The sequence below is a fragment of the Micrasema longulum genome, unplaced genomic scaffold, assembly GCF_059751315.1.
Source record: "Micrasema longulum isolate JH-2025_06_02 unplaced genomic scaffold, ASM5975131v1 h1tg000098l, whole genome shotgun sequence".
Lineage (NCBI taxonomy): Eukaryota > Metazoa > Arthropoda > Insecta > Trichoptera > Brachycentridae > Micrasema > Micrasema longulum.
In genome coordinates this window covers 5,514-24,987 of record NW_028277304.1, presented here as the reverse complement: position 1 = coordinate 24,987, position 19,474 = coordinate 5,514, and the positions used below count along the sequence as shown (strand labels likewise).

The 19,474-nt window shown below is 29.9% G+C and overlaps 1 protein-coding gene across 1 annotated transcript in view; it reads right to left on the bottom strand.

The window, feature by feature from the left end:
- LOC148284657 (uncharacterized protein CG43867) overlaps nt 1-18,029 on the bottom strand; it is a 650,259-nt gene extending 632,230 nt beyond the window's left edge. The window contains exon 1 of the mRNA XM_088236990.1: nt 17,991-18,029. The gene's annotated coding sequence lies outside the window, so the exon portion shown is untranslated. The remainder of the gene's footprint in view (nt 1-17,990) is intronic.
- Between the last annotated feature and the right edge of the window lie 1,445 nt (nt 18,030-19,474).

The window sequence follows — 19,474 nt, the reverse complement described above, 5'->3', positions numbered from 1 at the left end:
CAAACTACTTGATCGGCTTTTGGAGAACCCGTAACAAGACAAACATAATAAGGACACAATGACAAAATGAAATAAAATAAAATATAAAAAAAGTTTCCTCCAAGCTACCTGAAGTCTACGACTAAACTATAAAAAAAACACATAACTTAGACATAAATTAGTTGACGAAAATTGAGACAGTAAAAACTGTTAGCTAGCTTATATTAAAACTAATATAAACTATTATGTACATTAACATCATCTATATATATTTACATTTCCTTACAGTAACTTATACATTTATTTTTAAATTCTTTCAGACACTTTTCATTCTTCATACATTCAGGCATCTCATCATACATTTTTAAACCCTTATACATCAAACAATTTTGCGACTCAGCTCTTTTCAATAATGGTAGTCTTATTTCATCCTTTTGTCTAGTAGCATATTCATGACAATTTTTGTTTAAGACAACTTTATCCTTAAAATATTTTGGTAATTTATCGTAAAAAAATTTATGTTTAAATGTCAACATATTAAATTTAAGTCTCCTTCTTACAGATAACCATTTTAGTTCATCTCTCATTTTTTTTACATTGCTATATTTATTTTTCTTAAAAAACTATTCTCATCGCTTTATTAACCAAAAATGCTGACATACATAAGACAACAACGACACTACCACATTAAAAAAAGCACAGACAGACGTATGACAGTCAAAGATACTATACAATGGGCTTAAACATTACAATGACTCACATTTTTATATGAAAAATTACACTGGAGACATAAAAAATCAAATACTCGTATATATAGTGAAACCGGGTTGTGATTCCGTGGTAGTATTGTGGACTCACGGACCAAAAGTTCCAGATTCAAATCCCACTCTACCACGACTCGATTTTAATTTTTCCATCACAATTAATTTACGACTTAAAGGAAATGGTCTGAAAATTTAAATATTTGAGTTAATAATAAGAACTCGATTATTTTTCTTTCAATTATAAAAAAAAAATGCTATGATTATAGCTCACCATACATAAATAAACAAAATACACGATGACAAAATAAAGGTAACAGGGAAGCTGATATTGCCACAACTAGGAACGGCTCACGCCAGAGAAATTGACTCACTAAAATAATACGAGTTGAGTAAAGGTAGGGCAGGGCATTTCTAAATAAACTGTAACTTCGTTTTATACGGTTGTGAAATAACATGGCCGAAAAAAATCAAAAATTAACATCAATTTAACAATGCCTATTAGTAAAATATTAATATTATTACTATGAGTATTTAAAGCACTTTGTAGCCAAACATTTTCCTAGATGTAATTAAATATTTGTATACCTATAACCACTTACCGACTTTTCTACGTCTAAAGCTAGGGTTTCCTAGGACAGCGGTGCCCGTATTTTAACGGCCGTAGTGAACGGTGATGCAGTGGACAGCCGTCGTAAAGGTGACTAGAGTGTGGTTTTCTAGGAAAACGGTGTTATCAACACCATTTAGTAAAAAAGAAAAAAAAAATATATGGATATAATAAAAGTAATTGAATTAAAAAGCAAATTGTAAATAACTTGTCAAGAATTCAAACAAAAAAATAAATACATTTTCATATACTTATAAGTATAAAAAACAATGGTATCAACAAATTATTGTTAAAAACAAATAATGAAAATTAGCTAACAGTAAGTATATATGTGAAAATAATATAATATACGGTACACAAAAATATTTGATAAATTAATATCAGAAAGAGATAAGATAATAATAATACACATCAAAAACAGAGAAAGAATTGTATGAAAAAGAAAGTTTTATTACGACATTAATAATTTGTTTCAAACAGTGCATTTAAGAACGTTTTAAAATTGATAATTGTCGTATTAAAAATGTTTATTTCACAAGTAAATTTGTTGGCTAAGGAATGTAAACGCGGAATCGGAGAGTGTCGTGCATGGTAAGTACCCACGTATGTACTCGTAGTTGCAAACAACTCCGTACTTCTAGTGACTCGATTAGGTATTTTGAAGTTAATGAGATTCAGGAATTCACAACAATCGAGCTCCGAATTTAAAATTTTAAATAAAAAAAGGAGGTCATTTACTTATGCTCTAAAGATAGAAAATTTTCATCTTAGAACAGGCTGTGCCATGTTAGATGGAAACAGAGAACACTCCGTTTTTATTTGACATTAATTGGTTTTATATAGATTCCCTGTTATACAGTATGTATATTATTTTTTGTAATAAATTTATAAACAAAATAATACTGATTAAAAATCCATGGCCGTCATTAAAATACATCCTAACAATTTCATCACTGTTTTCGTAATTTCAGTAACATGAGGTACAAATGATAACTTTGATAAAATACAATACAATTTTTTGTATAACACATTTATTTATTTGTATACTATACGTAAATAACAAATGATGTTTTTTTGCAATAAGTTTTGGATTGACATTAAGAAATATGCATCTGTAATTCGTTGATACAACGCCGCTTGGATAATACATTTTTATAAAGTTTGCGTGCAGGGATGCGTTATTTGCTAGAGTTGAGCATTCTTGAGTGAGGACTTCACGACTCACGACTCCGGCCCTCTTTAGACCGTATAGAGTGCTTGGCGGTTAATTCGGCAGAAAATCGAGTGCACATTCAAACTCACGGGCCCCTTTAGCTTCCGTTTATTCCTTTATACTCCTAACGAGTGTACGAGCCCCTTAATGCAAAACGCGAAACAATTTATCCCGCTGCGGTGTCATCAGAACCATAAATACGCTTAATATGCAGATTTGATTAAAAGAGGGTAAAGATTCCATTTCAACTATTATTTAAATCTTTGTTTGTTAAACGAAGCATGTTCAGATATCAGTGTACAATATTTTTTTTAGAAAAAGTTGTATTTGAAAAAAAATAGTATGTTGTTTCTGCACTTGTTGATTATTTTTTCACATAATCGCCATCGCGTTCAATGCATGTTTTTTTTAAAAACTACAACAGGGATGGAGAATATCTTAAAGAAGGGAATATGGAAATCTAGGCATTTACAGGGCTTATGACCTGTCATTGGCTGATAAATAAAGACTATATTCTGAATTAAAAATATTTACTGCACGTATTTTATATGAAGATTGAATTTTTTTCTTCAATAGCACCAAAATTAGGTTTAACGTCCGACAATCGAATACGGAGATCTGAAGCGGCATCAGGACCATGATAGTCTTCTTAATGACTGCAGGATATTCATCTTCAAGCCCAATCCAAAAGTCATTCATGTTTGAATCAGCTGATTCGAATTTTGGTTACAGAGAGGTTGAATTCTTAATATCGATTAAATCTCATACTCCTCTACATAGTTAATATATTGATGGTTTGGTCTGATTTGCGGATGGATTCTGAACTCAGTCGATGTCCTGTAACTCTTCTAATATTCTTTCAAAGATATTTTGGGGTTCAATAAATGTCCATTTATGGTTTTCTCGAGGAACTCCAGTGGAAACACCTTTTAGGAACCGCTACCGTGGAGCATAGCTTGACATATAATTTACTAGCAATAGAAAATACTAATATAACATAAAGATAAGTGCTTTTAGTATAAAGTAGTTAGTTAAAAAAAAATATTGAAATATGTGAAATGAATGAAAAAAATATGTGAAATGGAAAATTTTAATTAATTTAAAATATACATGAAAGTACTTAAATATAGAGAAATAATTTTGGTTGATTTCTAAAAAGATATATAAAATAGAGACGTTGAAATTCCTTTTCCACACCTAATGGTACATAGGGCACTGCATTGGAACACCAATCAAAGCGTATCTTGATATTTTTTTTAACATGATGGTAAGATGATCAATCTTAAGCTTCAGGAGCCAGTCCAAGGATTATGAATTATTGTAGCGTAAAAACACCTCATTAAATAAATATGCCGACATTAACAATGACCGATATTCAAATAAGCAAACGAAGGCTGCCAAGTCTACATAAAAAAGTCATACTCAGCATTCACAAAAATAGAGGCACTCGGGTGATTGTGAGTCATGCGCACTCAACCAGGAGTACAGTAAGAAACGATTTGGTCATTCCAATAGCACGTACAGCGGTATTCCAAAAATCATTTCTGTATAACAGACCGAAACTATATAACCTAATTCCGTGTGTTGGAAATCTGAGAAACCAAATGTATTTAAAAGGGGAATCACGATTTGGTTGACAGACATTGGAAGTAAGAAATCTGAAAATTATTGACGATAGTAACCTCAATTTAGGTTACTATCGTCAACAAATCCTTTTTAACTTTCAAAAACAACAGCTAAAGGAGCGAAGCAAAAGCCTGTGTGAAGATCTCAACGACATACTTACGGTGATAGGTAATAAGAACTCACAGAAGAGGTAGTATCATGCATGGTTAATTAAGTGTAGGAAATTGGTAAAATTAACCAAAGTAGGGAACAAAATGCCGGACACTCTTTAAGTGCAACGGAAGGCACGTTGACTACTGTAAACAGGCCGGCTTCTCCTGAAGAGTTTAAAGTGGTTTCCTCTCCAGAGAAAATGCTGAGGAGTTTCTGATTGGCCCACTCTAGAATATCCTTCCTGGTCCCAAAAACTAAGCTAAAATTCAAAGTAATTTAACTGCAGAAAAATCATTTTTTCGAAATATAAACATTGTATATTAATAATGCAACTAAAAGCAAGGTAAAAATAATGCAACTCCCATATATAAAAAAAACATAAATATTATGCAATTCCATTGAATCCTTAATAAATCTATTATATTTTTTAGGTACATACAAATATTATAAATTTTATTTATATATAAACGTAAACTTTATATATATTTTTTTCTCTTATGGGCTATAATTGTTTTTCTATTTCTTTAATACTATTTTTATTAATGGGAAACATACTCGGTTACCATATTTGCTACAACAAATCGGTTTTTTAGAACAGGCATTTGCCCATATAGGAACCGATTGCAACCTTAGGCATACTAATATTTCTGGCTTGTCGACACTTCATAATATACTGAGCCTACTCCCAATACAAGCAAATTTGTCATTGTTTTTTGTACTATTTTGTAAAATATAAAATGTTCGAAAAAATAAATACAAATTTTGAAATAAATTTAAAAAAAAGAAAAACAAGTATCACGTTTATTAAAACCCACAGAAGGCAATAACATCGGATTTATTTAATTGCTACCGAAATTTTTACGATCCAGTTTATCCTTGGGAAAATTTTATTCCTGTGAAAAACAAATAAAAAAGGAGTTAAGTAAATCACGTGTTTTAATGATGACGTTTATTAGTCAGCGGGTCCCTTTCAGGAATCATAAAAGCGGTACATAAGCCCGTGATATTCTAGTAGGTAATTACGTAACAAAATAAACAACGTATTTTCCCTACATTGTGAACATATGAAAACATAAATTGACAATGAGAGAAAAAAAGGATATTTAAAATAAAAAACCTTAAGTTCTTACGATTCACCCAAATATTTCGATTTTAGTGGCAATTTTCAACGAGTTGTAAATAACTCACTTTTAGAAAATGGGAATCAAGTTGTGGTAGAGCAGGGTGCGAACCTCGGACCTTTGATCCGTGAGTCCACGGTACTAGCCACAGAACCACAACCGATTATTAAGAACTCTGCAAATATATTTTTAGAGTACTAGACTCGAGTAGACTCGCGACAGTGCAATGGCTTGTTTCTCGGCTTTAAATATATGCGAAGTACTTGTGTATTGTGCCTATTTTTTTTTTTTAATATTTACATTTCATGTTTCATAAAATGGCACAAGAAACATTGAGACAAATTCCGCTTGTAAGCTCAGTAAAATATAATTGTTTCATTTTTTACTATTATGTAAGTAAGTAATGTAAGTACATATATTTTTGGATGCATACATTTACGTGTATTTATGGTATGTATTATTCAAATACCAAGTATTATGAAATCAAGGAACTCAAAATTATAAAAATGTAAATTGAGGTAAGGGTTGTACAAAATGAGGTGTTCATAAAGAAAAAGAAACGTTCTGTAAATAAACAAAATATTTTAAGATCAGAAATGAGATTTTGACCGAATGTAAATATCCACTACTGAATATACATTCCTTAAACAAAAAAAAATAACATTTTAAATTGAGTTGTAATAAGCACGCCAATGATAAGAAACAGGAGTACCATTCCATACCTCAAAGGAGATTTAAAGAGAGTAAACAAAAACCTCAAACGACTTGAACAAGTGAATTTCGTAAACAACTGAAATCAATGGAGCAAACAAAAGACAATCAAGATTATTTTTCTAACACTTTTGAGGTCGCACGAGGAACTTCTCAATTGCTTTTAAAATAGAATAACCGAAAATGGAGAAGACCGATTCAAAGAAAGGAAAACATGCAACATTTGTAACATTTCTTCCAATAATAGTTTACTCTCGTTACTAATTGTTTTGAATAAGCGTTTAAAATACGATTCCTAAAACAAACGTATGGGAAATGAACCAAATTAGTAAAAAATGCGACGATTCCTAGAATTAGCTGGTTTATGTCTGTAATTTTTTTGTTAAAAGAAGACTTTTTTTATTAGTTTCAGTGATTGAATATAAAAATAAGTTTTATATTAAATGAAAACCATCTTTAACAAAACAAGAACGAAGTATACTACAAACAAATAATATAATATTCTTTATTTTTCAACTTTTAAATTCATAATTTTCTGACGAGTCCGGTTTCGACGAGTACCCTTCATATATTTTAATAACAATTCATTTATACAACGTTTTCATTTTTGTATTCAGATATCATATTTGTATTATAATATAAGATATATCAATATCAATGGCTTAGTTCCATAAAGAGATAACTATGAATTACTTGTTTTGAGTAATGGCTGACCAAAGTGTTGACATATCTAAATTGATTTGTAACAAATAATTATTTACATCACCTTAAGTGAAGTATATATGAATATATTTATGTAAAATATATACATAATGGTTACTTGTTTTATGATAAAAAGTATTATAGAAATAATCACAACGTTTTAATTAGTTATTTCTATATGAAAACATTTGTCTTTTATGAGAAAATCAATAGTTTTTAAGAGTAACACCTTTGTGGAATGGAAAAAGGATGATTTATAAATATAATAAATAGTCAACAATATTTTGAGTTTGTCCAATTTCTTGTAGACAGGGACTGGATTCAACTCCCTTGGAAGCTGTTAATATTAACATATAAAAAGAGAGATGAAGAATATTTAAAAAAAGGTAATATAGAAGTCTAGGCATCTACAGGGCTTTTGCCCTATCATTGGCTGGTTCAAGTGGCTAAGTAAATATTGTTGATAAACCCACCTGGTCCATGAAGATGAATAGAAATTAAAAAACATTTCAGGCGTTGCCTAGTATGTAGGTGAAATAATTCAATTGGATGAATCTCACCCGCATAAATAAAGGTTTAAGCTTTTTAACTTCACAAACATCAACAAGTAAAATAATTGAAGGAATTTATATGTTCAAATATAGGCGGAATGGTGAATGTTACACAATGTGTAAAGTAGCCACGTAAACCAGCCAATGATAGGTCATAAGCCTTGTAGATGCCTAGACTTCTATATTACCTTCTTTAAAATGTTTTCCACCTCTGTTGTAAAATGTTAATAATAAATAGTATAACTTAAAACGTTTTTTTTTGTTATCCCTCTATGAAACTGAGCCATCGATATGTGCACATGCCAACAATGGCAAATAATGATTATTAATACTAACGGTGATTATTTAAAAAGATTTTTTATTTATTTAACTTAACGGTGATTAATACTGACGGTGATAATTTTTTTTTTATAACAATATTTAAAATATCTGGTAAACAAGTGTAGTATTATTTTGTATTTTATTTTTATATAAAATACAGCTCAACACAGGTTTTGGGTTAAGAGCTGAAATATGATTCAACCCGATGTTAGTATATACTTTTTTTGTATATTAATAAATAAAATCTGCAATAAATTTAAATATAAATACATTTTTTTTTACATTTGGTACATAATAACTTCAGCAATATTGATCGTTCCGTGATATTAACTTCCAAGAAACTGTACGTGGGATTACTTGTTTATCTTACTGCACTAGTTTTGTGCGTGACATTACCAATTAATAAGCTAGTGACTTAATCTAGGTCTGAATTGTAATTTCTGAAATCGAATAGCAAATATCAGAAAGACATGAGAAAACTGGTTCTTGAATCTATTAATGGCAATGAGAATTAATCACATAATGGAGACTAAGGAGATTTGCACCACCCCCTAACAGTTACTTATTTAAATTTGGTAATGTATACAAAATAAAACAAGTTTATTGGATTATAATTCTACTTTAGTTTTATAAAATATACAAAGGGAATATTGTGACAATATACAAAAAATGCTTTTTATATATAATTTTTGGGTTTACAACGAGCACATACAAAACGACTCGTGGTGTGTGACACACTATTTGACGTCACACGTTATGCCTGCCGAGGCGCTTCCAATAAACATTGCGTACAAGTATGGCGCGGTAACGTAATACGAACCGTTTGTTCCATAGAGCACACAGCATCTCGTTTTTAGATTTAGAAGGAAGACAATTGCCAAAAAAAAATTTTATTTTCTTCGCGCTTATTATAATATGTATTTTAAATAATACATATTTCATTGATTACAGTCCACTTTTTTGTTCACTTGTCATTAGCTTGTTTAAGTTATCTGGGATAGAAACTCAATTATGATTTTCAGAAACCGCTCCAAGGAACCGTAAAGAATCTAAAACTTTTGATACATTTTTTTCACAATATAACATTTTACAATGTCCGAAAGAAGTTAATAAAAATCCAGTGAAGAAATGAAACTGAAGTGCAGTCGATCTAACGAGGTGGGGTGTCATGTCCCGCGCGGAGACCAGCAGAGGTTTCCAATAACCAATAACCAGCAGGCAATAACCCATAACCGGCGCGGGGCCGGCAATAACCAGAGACAATCCTGCTCCTGGCGAAATCTTAGCGCTTCCAGAGAAAAACGTCGCACGTTACAAAATTTTACGGATTTAATCATTAAAAGGGAGAAAACTTAAACGTATCGAAGTGTTTGGAGATAAATTTGAATAAAATCATCTTAATCGATACAGCTGACCGGATGGGGAAACCAAAGATGGGTTTGCAAAGTATAAGCTTAGAAAGAAATGGAAATCTGGGACTGATGCTGTATTTTTGCCAAGAGGCTTGTCTGCGAGTTACATTGCATTTTTTATATATATATTTTTTATAAGGGGTAGGTACAGAGTTTAAAAATAATTATGAAAATATTTATGTGCGTACTTAATATTCACTTGATTTTTTAAATAAGATTTGATGATTTTTTTTAATGTATCAAAGTTTTTGTACTACACTCCCATTGTTCTATCTCCATAGTAGTTTTTCTGTCGAGGCACCGTCAGATGCTGTGCCGATACTTGTCGGGTCACGATCTGGTGGATCACATTGCATTTAAAATTGCAGTCGAGGAAATGATCTGTCACTATCTTATACTGCCACTGTTTGTTAAAAGGCAAAACGTAAACATTGTGAACGACAAAACGTAAACGATTTTGAAAACAAATTAACTCTAAAACCACTTTACTTCTCATTGGTTCGTCCCATTCTTGAATACGCCTTCGTTATAGGGTCTCCTTTATATGTTACTCATATAAAAATCATCGAATCAGTTCAGCATAAATTTATAAGAAAAATTGCGTACAAACTAGGAATCACAAGAGATCACTATAACTACACCGACATGGAATTTTTCCTGAATATATCCAGTCTCTCACAACGTCGATTTAATGCAGATTTAATTGGCATGTTTAAAAAAATTAATAGTTTATTTGATATCCCGACTATTCACCAACAAATATCTCTTAATGTTCCTTCACGTAGACTCGGAAATAATTCTGTTCCTCGGTCATCGCAAGACTAATTATGGTTTCCATGCGCTTCTACCGAGAATGATTCGATTTGTAAATGAAAATCAAGATCTAAATTATTTTGATTGTAAATTGAGTTTTATTTACAAATAGACTAAAGAAATATTCCCAATAAATTGACTGTATATTTGAAGAATTAATCTGGATTTCATAATGCCTGTCTAATGTATTAACTTGTCTTTGCTTTTCTTTGTTGTATTGCTTCTTTTATTTGTTACTGTATTATTATTGTGTTTCGTTGTATGATTTTATTAAATTGGACATTGTCCGTAAATTTGTTGAATAAATTTATTAATAAATTGTCAAATAACACTTCATCATTTTCTTTGCCCCAATATTTATTTTTACAGGTAGGATGGTTTTTAAATTTTTTACTTGTGGGTTCGTTAGCCCTGTAGATGCCTAGACTTCTATATTCCCTTCTTCAAAATGTTCTCGATCTCTGTTGTAATATGATGATAATATTCAGTTTGAGAATGGCGTTCGATTTGCATCGCTTGATATGTTCACCGAGAGCATGTATGTATATTATACTATAAGACAATGATTGTGTACAATTTATGCTTACATTAACATAAACCTTCAATTTAACATATTTTGTTTACGGTGTTTTTCTGGACAACGGACATTTAACCAAAGTGACTTCTCGCTGAAACGTTCCACGGACTATTATTTACTGCATATTGTACGGCTTGGAAATGCATCGAGGAGTATTTCGATGGATCTGGGAATGTCGAGCGCATCCGTGGACAAATATTGTTTTCCAATTGCAGAGGAAATACAATGACTCGATAAAACTTAAGTGGAAACAGAAACTTCGAAAGCCCTCTCGCTAAACTATAACAATCAACGAAACAATGTATTACTTCTATGCTTTAATAGTGTATTCTAGATAATGTTACTGCAGTAAACTACAGAATATACTCGTATGGTAGTGGTATAAGCTTCCAAATTGAGAACTATCCCTACCTTTGACCATATGCCTATGTCGTACATTAAAATCATCATCATTATTCCAAGTCCGTTCCCTAGTTGGAAAATTCGTCCTCGCAAGTCAGGTTCTCGTCCCGGAGTTCTGACATAAACTGCCGAAAAACAGTCAACAGTGGACGTCCGAGACATCGAGAACCTGATGCCTTGTAAAGTATGGTGTAAATATTAAAAATAATAAGAAAAACCAACATATCATGAAAAAATTCATACATATCATTTTTTTAATTTAATTTTTTAAAAAGAATAACCCGCTAAGCCTATATTTTGTGTCTACCTTATGCAAGTATTCTGAATTCGTTCAAGTTTATCGAGTTGCTCACAGCTTAAATCAGTCATGGAAACATCAGCGTAACCTAGAATGGGTAGTAGTAATGCTTGTACAAGGGTGCATTTAGTATTAATGGGTAAGATTTTTTGCAACCTTCTAAGTGAGTGTAGACTGAAAAAAAATTTGCGGCTTAATTCATTAGTATGAGCTCGCCAGCAGAGATGTTCATCCATTTGTACTCCTAGATTATCGTCACAAAGAAGATTTTTCATTATGTTAAATCCTGTTCGGGCTGCTTCTATTCTGCATATCTCAATGTCGGAGTCTAGGTTTTCTTTGATGATACTACCAAAGTACATTAACTGTTTCACTTTCTCAATATTGATACCTTTTTTTATTTTATTTTTTTTAATTTATTTATTTATGTCAGAGATATACATTTAGATGACTCTCTCGGCTAAAAACCATAAGTTGTGTCGATATTTTTAAAAAATATATATATACAGAAAAACAATTTATTTTAATTTGAAAAAGGGCACTCTGATGTTTAAGTATGTGAATCGTAAGGGTGTAGGGAGTTGTTTAATCCTTCGTCGGACTCGGTATTAAGTGCGGTTGCACTTTTTTCCGGCCAAGTTCTCGGGCAGTAAATTCCCAGCGCTTGCTCTATGGACTTAGCGGATTACCCTTCCTAGGCTCTATCGCTAAGTGTATTTTAAGTGCAACAGATATAAACTATTGTCTCAGACACGTAATGTACTGCATGTACACAGCGCAGGAGGATAAATGAACAGCAAGAAAGCGACGCGGTGTTTGCGGAACAATTTGGCCGGGTCTTATTTTAAATGGGAAGATAAATACGAGACAATGCGGAATCTTTCATTTCAGAATACTGATCTTCGGAATAGAATAAAAGAAAAATGTAAAAGAAAATACTTTATACAGCTTATATTCCATATATTTATTTTCCATATTTATAAAGAGTCTTTATTCAATAAAACATTATAAAGAAAACGAGGTATTAAATTATATTTTGTCCCGGTAAACAATTCAATAATAGTTTGTCATCGGGTGCTCAGACATAAGTTTAAATTAATAATCAAATAAAAAGAGCACAGACATAATACTGTATACGAATAAAATAATAAACACAAAAAAATAGTTCAAAGAAATTTTTTTTTTTTTTTTAAAGTAAAATAATACAATTAAAATTAAAGAATAGCAATTTACTTGAATATATTTTAAATAAAAAAAAAAAATTAAGCACATATATAAATAGTGTGTGCTCATAAATGTAATTAAAACGAGATAAAAAATAAAACAAAGTAAATCAAAAATTTCAATTTATATATACCGAAAAAATAAAAATAATAAGAAAATTAAAATTACCTACTAAAATTAAGATCTAAAAAATGTAAATAAAATAGGAAAGAAATAAAAGAAAAGTTTAACCTAAGAAAATAACAAAAATGTATTCAATAAGAGATAAAAAAAAAAATGTTTTACATAAATAATAAATAAATATAGTATTTGTTTATTTTTCCAAAGTACAGTACATTACAAATTTTCTGCAATGTAAAATTATCAACAAAAAAAATACATTCAAAAACGAATAGAGATACCACAATTTGCTCATTATTATTTTGCAAGTGGCAGATCGTAACATCGAATGACACTTGTTCCGGAAGCGAAGTAACGCCAGTGAAGCTATTTAGTAAATTAAACATGAATATGGAGTCAATGTTTTTTCTACGTTTTTGTAGACATGATATTTTTAACATTGACTCCATTTCCCTCTGTGTAGTATCCTCTCTCGAAGCCCATCATCCAAGCTACTAGCAGATGATAGTACAGTTATCTATTTTTATTTATTTATTTATTTACATACATACATAAGGTTGTTGTACATTCTTTGAGACAATAAGTCCCAACTCCATGGGACTAAAAGCCCTGTGTTGAGATGGGACGAGCAATTATATGACACATACACATGAGTATATCACCACAAATAAAGGATTAGAAACATAAAAAATATTTAAAAAAACATATATATGGCACATCAATATGGTAAACAGTAAACTCAAGCATTTCATTCGGCCTACATAGAAGGAAAGTATTATCTTATGTATTTATGAATGACAGGTCGCAAGCCCTGTAAATGCCTTAATTTCAATATTTACTAATAATTTATTAATTTCGGTTGAGATATTTATCAAAGTATTTTACTTTGTCTCCATTAAAAATTATATATTTTAAAACAAACTCTATACAATAATCAAAATACACTCATTATTCCCTTTCAGAGCCTAATGGTTAAAAGGGCACTGCAATATTACACCATCTGCAGCGTATCTTGATAATTTTTAGGTAGCATAAAGGTTTGATGATCAGACTCACAAAAACATCAAATTTTGTTTAGAAAATAATAAAGACAATTGCCTTGATTTTCTAGATCTCTCTATAAAAATCATCAAGAATAAAGTAGATTATTGTATTTACCGTAAACGTACATAGACAGACACTGTAATTCCTGCGAATTCCATACACCCAACTTCACATAAAATGGCCAGCTTTCACTCTTTGTTAAACAGATTAATTAATAATCCCCTTAATAAAACCCATTATAATGGCTAATTAAATATAATGAAAGAAATAGATGATAACGATGGGTTTGATTGTGACTTGATAGAAAAAATGTTGAAAAATAAAAATAAAAATAAATTTATCGAAAAATACTCGTATTCTGCAAATAAAAATATAAAAACTGAAAATAAATTCTGGAAGAAAATTCTATTCACTGGTTCAATATCTTTAAATATTGGTAAATTCATACCCCCCAATGTCCAGCCCGCGTTCTTTACAAACAACAATTTAGGGAAAATACTTGCTAAGTCCAAATTGAAAATACAGCTTTTAGAAAAAAACGGCGTGTATGAAGTTATAGGTACGTGTGGAGATTGTAACAGTAAATATATCGGTTAAACTGCGAGAAATTTAAAAATATGAGTTAACGAACACCTCCGTGGACATTCTAGCACAAGTTTTTTTCTGAATTTGCAAACCACATTATGGATACAAACCATTCTTTTCATTCACATAAAATTAAACTTTTACATTATATCACAAATAAAGGTATTATCGTGAATAACTTATTTAGAAAATATTGAAATCCAAAAAAAAATCAATTTAGAGAAAAATTTGATTGGCAATATATTCCAAAATTATTCCCCATAATTAGGAAAACTCAACCCCTTCATCACACATTGCTTTGCCGCATCCACCCGACCCTATCAGTACCTATGTACTAATCTGTGTATAAAGGATTTATTTTGCGAGTTACAAAGGACTGTAAAAATATTAATACTTTGGAATTGATTTATACAGCTTTAGTTACGAGCCAGTTGGAATACAACTCAACTATATGGACTCCGTATTAGAGTTCACAACAATATACTCTTGAAAGAGTTCAAAATATTTTTTTAAGATGTGTTAATTTTAAACTCGGAATCAGATGTGAATTTACTAACTATGATTTCCTATTTAATACTTTAAACTTGTCAAAACTAACTGAGAGAAGAAAAATTATAGATTTATTGAATTTATTTAAGATTGTCTACTTTACACGGGGCTTCCAAAATCTATTAGCGCTTATTAACTTTAAGGTACCCGGACGAATGACTCGTCAAGTACCTTCGTTTAGTTGCAACAATTCGCGAACGATAAACTCGTATAATGCTAATCTGAATAGGCATCATGTACTCGACAATAACTATTCTGACGCTGCTGATATATTTATCATAATATATATATATATAGTTGGATAATTTATAAAGCGCCATTTTTGTGAAAATCACCTCAAGGGCGCTGTACAATTAATAAACATCCCAGTACGTCTTGCAGCTACAGAGCGCATGGACGGTTGGGATTCTAGTTCCTCGTTCTCAATTAAAATCAATCAAAAATTATAATAGATAGGAGCTAGATTACAGGACGTTTTGCAGCTACAGAGCGCATAGACAGTTAGAAATTTAGCCCCCATTTACACATTTTAAAAATTGACAAATAAATTTAGTGTATTACAAAATAATAATAATATGAATAGTAAAAAGGAGTAAGATTACAACACGCCTTGCTGCTACTAAGCGCATAGACGATTGGAATTCTAGACCCCGTTTACAAAATTAAGTTATTTTAAAGTTGATATATTAAAGCTAGATAACCAATCATCCTGCAGCTACAAAGCGCATGGATGAGAGGAATTCCAGCAAAGTTAAAACAATATCAATAAATTTATAAAAAATAGAGTATAGTAGTAAATTGGTCAAGTGTTCATACCAAGAAGTAAGCAATATAGTATAGTTTATATCAATCAACTCTTTTTAATTATTTCAAAGATAGTGAACTGTAACTTACATTTGTCAAGCTATAGTTACGAGTATGAACGTATATTATATTTTTAAAATTTTAATTGCTTTCTCTTTACTTTTTTCGAGTTTTTGTATATTTTTGTAAACATATATAATATGTTTTTTGGATTCTTATTTTTAACTTTTTTTAAAAAACATTTTTTCTCTTAAACTTAGATTTTGTAATTCTCTTTTTTTTTTGTTTAATGTAATTATGATTTAAGATATACCTACATCTCCTTTTTTAAAAAATAACTTTGAAAATAAATTTAAAAAATATTTTTCGTACTTTCTGACTTTTATATTCATTTTAATGATTTTTTTATTTCTTATTGTGACTTTTTACTTTTTACACAATATGTAAGCGTGTTCATTGAATGAAACCATTATGATATAATATGTACATATAAACTTTTTATGCTTTTTTTTCCTCGATTATCTACTGTAGATTATTTAAAGTGTTCATTTTTACTCAATTTATATTTTTTGTAAATTAAAAGGCGCAACGTGCCGTGTATATTGATAAATAAATATTTTAGTTTGGTTTATATTTACACCTAATGATGGGTAATTCGGAATACCTGAAACTAGTTCTGTTATAATATATTAAAATCTTATGTGGTAAAAATTACAACATGTTTCATTTTTATTAATTTGATGATTAGCCTTATGCTTCAAGTTCAAGGATTACAAAATATTCAATTATAAAAACACATTTTAAAATAAATACTTCATGTCGAACAAGTCGGAAATCGAACTCGAGACGTCTTTCATGGTAGGCATGAATATAACAAAATACAACAACATAACTGTAATTAAGTGTTTTAAATGATTGCGCTAGAAACCAAGAGTCGAATTGTGATAAATACAAAATATAAATGCAATTCAGACAACTAAATTCACACCATCTAAACTGGTGCACGGTGCACATACGAGTATTTGCATTGTGGAGGGGTGAGAAGGCTTTTTGATTTATTATTCATAAAGTGACCTGGCAAAACTAGAATCTCATAAATGAAATGATTTGTGCAAACACTTCGCTACCGGAGACGAGGATTTCGCACGAAAGGCTAAGATATTGGTCTGTTCTACGAGTCCAGGGAATAGTGCTATCTACTTGGTATTCTCAGCCTATCCCCACGGAGAAGATTTGTGTGTACACTCGGACACTCACACAGGTGGCGTCTTCACAACTTAAAGCGTGTTTTAAGGATATAATGTCTGCTTGTGCGCCCAAATTTACAGGTTAAGGCATTATAATCGTGGTTTTAATCATTATTTGATGAGACAGGAAGAAAAGAAAAAAACAAAATACAATTAAATTGTACTGTGTAAAAGAAAACACTTTTCATTTATCATATTTATTTTATCGCATTTATTTATTAAAAAAAAATATATTTCCAAGTTTTTAATTGTTATGAAATTTAATTTTTAATTTTTGTTTCTATATTTTAAATATTTATTAGACATGCATTTATTTTTAAAATTAATAAGAGCATTTTTTATATTTTTTTATTTTAGATGTGAATAGGGTTGTGGTCCAGTGGCTAGTGTCTCAAAATCACGGCTCACAGGTCCGTGGTTCGAATCCCACTCAAACCCCAACATGATTCCCATTTTCTAATAGTGAGTTATTTACAACTCGTTGAAAATGGCCCTCAAAAATGAAATATTCGTCTAAATTATAAAAACGGTTTTACTGGTTTTTATTAAGAAAAAAAAACAAAAAAAATTGTGAACGTGTAAAAATATATAAATGGATGTGTGTATGTATGTATATTTTATTTATTTCATTTTATATTATTTTATTTTATTTTATTTTATATAATATTATTTTATTTATATAACTATATATATATATATATATATATATATATATATATGTATGTTGTATGTGTACATTTATAAACGTTTTTATTTCTTTTTTCATTGTTTTATATTTACTTTAATACTTCTTCTTCTTCTCTTCCTTCCCTATTTTCCCATCTCACTTCCTTTCACCCGTAGCGAACTGTACGTTTTGTTTTTTTATATTTTTGTTCCTATATGAAACCCATAATTGGTCTTGTGATTTGTTGTTATACTTTATGTATTGTTTATAGCTATGACTGTGTTGGTTGCAAAAATAAATAAATAAAATAAATTAAAATAAATCTTGCTATTTTGGTAGTATAATATATAATGTTAAAAAATATATTCCCGATACGTGAGAGGGATAAATGTGTATTAATTGTCATAATATGAAAACAATATCGGTTATAGCCAGAAACCCCACGAAGTACATATTTTTGTAATTTGTAAATATAAAATATTAGATATTGGCGTACTTACAAGTATACGCAAATCCGCAGTATATTATCCATCCGTTATCTGAAAACAAAAAAAAATTTAAAATAAGATAAGACTAAAATATTTGCATAAAGGAAATTTACACATTAAAATAAAAACTAAAAAAAACATTCTTCTCATTAAGATTAAACAATTTTGTTAATATAATAATATTTTGTCAAAATAAAATGACGTATTTTTCCTTTTTGTCACAAATAACAATGTAATTAAAAATAAGATCCATCATTAAAAGATACGTTGTTTAAATTATCTCCTTAAAAAAAAATCAAAATGTCACTTAACAGATATTGCCGGCGCAACGACAATAAACAAATTACAACAGGGATGGAGAAGATTTTAAAGAAGGGAATATTGAAGCCTGAATATGGGAGGAAAACTGTATTTACAGAGCTCATGACCAGTCAGTAGCTGGTTTAAGTGACTACTTTACTCACTGCATAACATTTACCATTTTTCATATGCTTGAAAATCCATATTTCTTCAATTCTTCCATCTGCTGATTTTAGTGAATTTAAAGAGCTGAAATCATCATATATTAATTTATTTATTTTGACGGCTTACGCTTTTGACAAATTATAAAATAATATTAAAAAACAATTATAATAAAACAAAACACCTGAAAACAGTATAAAAAATACAGACACATGAAATAAAATCAGCAGAAAATAATAAAGAAAAATTAAATAAGAAATTATAATATAGGTATACAGCAAATTAACAATAAATAAAGGGTTTAAATAAAAAGAGTACTGAAGTAACAGAGGCGATGTATCATAGCGTAAACAGTAAAACAAGTATAACACTTGATACATTTTTATAATTTAAAAAAGAAGTGATTAAAAAGTAATGATTTTAATTGGTATAAAGATAAATTAAATAATTCTAAGGTTCCATGTTTGTTTCCCAACACGTGGAACCGTAATAATTTATTGTTGTAAAGAGATTCATCTGAATAAAGTATTTCACATACTAGATAACGCCTGGAAACGATTTTCCAGTTTTCAAACTTCTTCTTGAACCAGTTGGTTTTATAAGAATATGTTGAGTTTGTCTAAATGTTTGTAGACAAACGACTGGATTTCACCTCCTAGGGAGTTAGTAAGATTAACCAATTACGGCGTGATGGTTTGTTTGTCGTTTGTCTGTCATTCGGGTTATATAATATAAAGTACATACAAAAATATTTAGTTCATATTTAGTCTCGTTTGGTTAGTATTTTCATCATGTGTATTTTAATTTGATTTTTAATTTGTCCTTGATATAAGTTTTCGAGTAGTCAGGTATGTCATTGAGGCGTGTGTTAAAGAATTTATTAAATTTGACTGTCCTGCATTTTTGTCATTACTTTTTTAGTCATAGTATTGTCTGGTATTATATTTGTAAGCATCTATACATTAATTGTGAGTCTTTATAGTACGTTTGACAACGTTAGTTTATATCGAGGCATGAATTTCACTTATTTAAAA